Source organism: Stylophora pistillata, chromosome 3 (genome assembly GCF_964205215.1).
Source record: "Stylophora pistillata chromosome 3, jaStyPist1.2, whole genome shotgun sequence".
In the NCBI taxonomy this organism is placed as follows: Eukaryota; Metazoa; Cnidaria; class Anthozoa; order Scleractinia; family Pocilloporidae; genus Stylophora; species Stylophora pistillata.
In genome coordinates this window covers 21,880,708-21,885,331 of record NC_142521.1, presented here as the reverse complement: position 1 = coordinate 21,885,331, position 4,624 = coordinate 21,880,708, and positions in this window count along the sequence as shown.

Genomic DNA, 4,624 nt, shown 5'->3' with positions numbered 1-4,624 from the left:
CCTCTCCACTTTAGCAGAGGTCGATTTTGTCACATCTCGAGGAAGACCGATCCGATCTCCTCGACATGTTCCAGAGGTTTGAAGACGCTGGTCCTAAAGCTTCTCATATAGTTCAACTGAGGTATAATAATTATCTGTGAATATATTATATCCTAATCCATAGACTGGTTCCACAAGTTTCAAACAACTCTTTGAGCTAAATCTTTAGTCTTGTCCACATTCCTTGCCTGTATAAACATTTATGCCTAACACAGCCATTTTCAGCATCAACCAAAGTAAATTCCTTGGGACCAAATCTTGCTAGTTTGTCCTTCATATACTGCCTCCACGAAAGGCGTTCTTTGAACTTCACAAGGGTTTCATCCACTGACAGGTTCCTACTCGGGGCATAAAATTTTTGTAATTAGTTCTAAGGAGGGCCTGATTTTGCCCAATTTGTCATATCCATCGTGACATTCAAGTACTTGTGTGGATTATCTATTGAATAATTCAATTTTCTTTGGAGTTGTCTTTAGCCTTACTGTCATGCATGTCATTATCTATCCTGATTGTAAAGGTACTGGGGAGAGAACTGTAGATAAAGCTACAGAACTCTTCGCAGTTCTTACAATCTGTAGACATTCTCTCCATCAGGTGTACATGATGGCTTTTATGCTCAAAGTAGGAGAAAGAAAGATTCCGCGTACATTTGTTGGTTGGGTAGTTTTCCTTGATGTAGTACACAGCGGTTAAAATGAAATCGGTTTTATTCACGTACCTAAGAGAACTCCCTAAATAATTAAACACATGCTGTATATATGCAGGTCTCGAGGGTATTACATCACACCATCACGCCTCGCATTACATCGCGCATATTTCATGCTCGTTGGCATCCTATACACTACATTCCCTCCTTTCCTAAATGTTCAACATACAAATCGAAGTCTTTAAATTAAACCAGTCGCTCGATAAAAGGACAAGAAGTTGAAGATATTCAGTTCATATCATATTCAGTTCATATGGCTTTATAACGATCGGGCGGTCTTACAGTCCGGGTCGACCTCCGAACAGGCCTTCCCACTCCGGTATTTTCATTGTCTGGGAAATGCCTTGGTTGTTCTTGAGAATCTTCAGACGTTCCAGGAATCTCTTTTGGCACCGGTACGACTGTCGTCTCTGAAATTTTGCTTGCCCCTGGGTCATCCACTCGTACTGCAGAACCTGCCTGTACCACTTGGTCTTCGTTGCCATTGGATACATCTCCGTGCTCGTTATACTTCTTTACAAACACAGTGTTTCTTTTCAGTTCAATGCCAGTCTCGTTCCTGAGCGTTACCTCTGACCCCGTCTTATGAACAACCTTAAAGGGATCAGGGTTAAAGTTGGTAGACAGCTTGTTGGTTTTCTCTGCTTTCACAAGAACCGTGTCGCCAACACTTATGCTTTTGGGCGTGGCACCCCTCTTAAGGTCAGCGTAAGCTTTTCCCTTTAATTTACATGACCAATCTCGCTCTTGCACTTCCTCGCCTGGCACACCAACTGTCTCTCTCTTTAGCTCTGGCAGCTTGGATCTCATTTCGCGACCAAACATCATATAACAGGGTGTAGTCCCTGTCGTCGTTTGCGGAGTGGATCTGTACGCCGTCAACCATACCAGCAACTCAGTTCTCCAGTTCCTTCCTTCCAAATGTGCGATCTGTATGCATTTCAGTAACGAGCGATTCTGGCGTTCCACCTCTCCATTGGCTTGTGGCCACAATGGAGTCGTTTTCCGGTGTTCGATACCATTCGTATGTAAAAAGGCTTCAAACTCTTCAGACACGAATTGGGGGCCATTATCTGTCCTTAGCGAGAATGGAAAACCGAATCTTGCAAACATGGGTGCAAGTGCTTCGATGACCTTGGAACTTGTCGTAGACTTCATTATAGCAACCTCTAGGAATCGACTATAGTAATCGACCACCACCAAAATACTCTCTCCTGTGGGTAAGGGTCCTAGTAGATCTGCTCCACAGTCCTGCCAAGGGGCACTTGGAGGAAAAACGCGAAACATCGGCTCTGGGGGGTCAAATCCAGAAGTGACCTGGCAGCCATGACAAATTCTACAAAACTTCTCGACGTCTTTGTCCATTCTTGGCCACCAAACTTTACTGCGGAGAAGATACTTCGTTTTTACTATACCCTGGTGCCCTTCGTGTGCTAACCGCACCATCCTGTCGCGCAAGAGCCTGGGAACCACAATCCTTGTGCCTCGAAGCAAGAGTTCACCATACAGACATAATTCGTCCTTGACCTGTGCATACGAGGGAAGTATACACTGGTCCCAGTTCCCTGTCTTAACACATTTCTTCACCTGGGTCAATTCCTCGTCATCATAGGAAGCTTCCTCAATCTCTCTAGGTGATAGAGCAACGGGTACACAGTCCTCAACAATTGCTCTAACATAGTCATACTCCTCTCCATGGTCCACGTGATCCGAATTCAAGCGGGACAACGCGTCTGCTATATTAGTCTTTCCTGGGCGGTACACTACTTTAAAATCGTACCCTTGTAGCCTTAAGACCCATCTCTCTATCCTGGCGCAAGGTCTCGAAGTACTGGAGTAGATACGCTCCAGAGGCTTGTGGTCGGTCTCCAACTCGAAGTCCTGTCCAGAAACATACATGTTAAACCGTTCACATGCCCAAACCAAGGCCAGCGCTTCCTTCTCCGTTTGGCTGTAGCGCCGTTCGACGTCAGTTAAGCTCCTTGATGCGTACGAGACAACTCTCCACATGCCTCTCTGCTGCTGGGTGAGAACTGCCCCTAAGCCAACTGGGGATGCATCAGCAATGATTCGCGTTCTGCAGCCAACCTTAAAATAAGCCAGTGTCTCCGCCTGGGTGATTAGACGCTTTAGTTCCTCAAAAGCTGCTTGTTGCTCATTTCCCCAGTGAAACACTACGCCCTTCCTGGTCAACTCTTGAATAGGCTTCGCTACGGACGCTACGTCTGGCATGAACTTCGAAGAATACTGGACAATACCCATAAACGATCGTACTTCGCTTGCGTCTTTGGGAGGTCTTGCATCTCTAATAGCGGCTATTTTCTCTTCGCATGGATTTATACCGTCACTAGTCAACTCATGGCCAAAGAACGTAAGCTTCGACAACCTAAACTGGCACTTGTCTCCGTTCACCGTCAACCCCACTTCACTCAGCCTATCCAACACAGCAAAAAGACGCTTGTCGTGTTCCTCCACGTCACCTCCATGAACAATAAGATCGTCCGCAATGTTGGCAACCCCAGCACAACCCCTTAACACGTCTCTGATGATTTGCTGATACTTTTCTGGTGCCGATGTCACCCCAAACATCAACCGCTTGTACCGATACAGCCCTCGGTGCGTGACGAAAGTAGTAATGTGACGACTTTCCTCGCTGAGCAGGATCTGGTGAAAACCCCACTTGAGATCAATCTTGCTAAACATAGTACTTCCATTCAAGTCATGTAACAGCTCCTCGACGGTTGGAATTGGATGCCGCTCCCTGACGATTGCTTCATTCGCTCGGCGCATGTCAACACAGACCCTCACGTCACCGTCACCTTTGGGAACAACCACCAATGGCGATATCCATCCTGACGGCCCTTCCGGCACTTCCTCTATGATATCCAGCCTCAAAAGTTCATCAAGCTTTGCATCAACCTTCTCTCGCAACCCAAAAGGAATCCTACGTACATGCTGCGCTACAGGCTTCACTGACTCATCAACATGCAGTTTTAATTCGTAACCCTTCAAAAGACCAACACCACTAAATAACTCCTTGTATTTTCCTCTAATGCTGTCGTCTGGTCGTCCTCCGTCAACACTGTTTGCCTGAAAAGGACCAACACGTAGCAGGTTTAGCACCTCGGCAGTTTCGCGCCCCAACAGCGTACGACCATCGCCTTCAACCACTATAAATTCAGCCTTACTTCCGTCTTTAAACTCACACCCAGCGTGCGTGACATCTGCTGTAAAAGTTCCTAGGGTCGATAAAGGTTCTACGCCACCATAAGCAAAAATTTCTTTCGCAGACTTCCGAGATTCACACTTGATCCCCTTCTGCTTTAGTAATTCCCAGGTCCGCTGTCCCATAACATTACATGAAGCTCCCGAATCAATAAGAACATCTGGTACGTACACACCACCGATGATCAGCGTTACCAACGCACTTCTTTCTTCCCTGTGGTCATCCAACTGTTCCACTGAAAAGGCATAATCGGGTCTTGACTGACGAGCTGGTGTTGCAAAATCTTTTTTGTCTTCTTCTCGGGAGGCAGGTCCGCGAGTCACTAGATTTGCCTCTTGCCCCAGTCTTCCGCGTCCACGTCCACCCCGACCAAATCCACCTCTGCTATTCCTCGTTCCTTTGGATCCCGACTGGGCGCCGCCTCGCTGATGGAATTGGGGGCATTTGACTTTGAAATGGCCTATCGTACCGCACTTCCCGCAAGTCTGACCTCGCGCCGGGCACCTCCAATCCTGACTAAAGTGTCCTTCCCGTCCGCAACTAAAGCACGTCTTCAATTTTCTGGCCAATGTAGTACACAGCGGTTAAAATGAAATCGGTTTTATTCACGTACCTAAGAGAACTCCCTAAATAATTAAACACATGCTGTATAT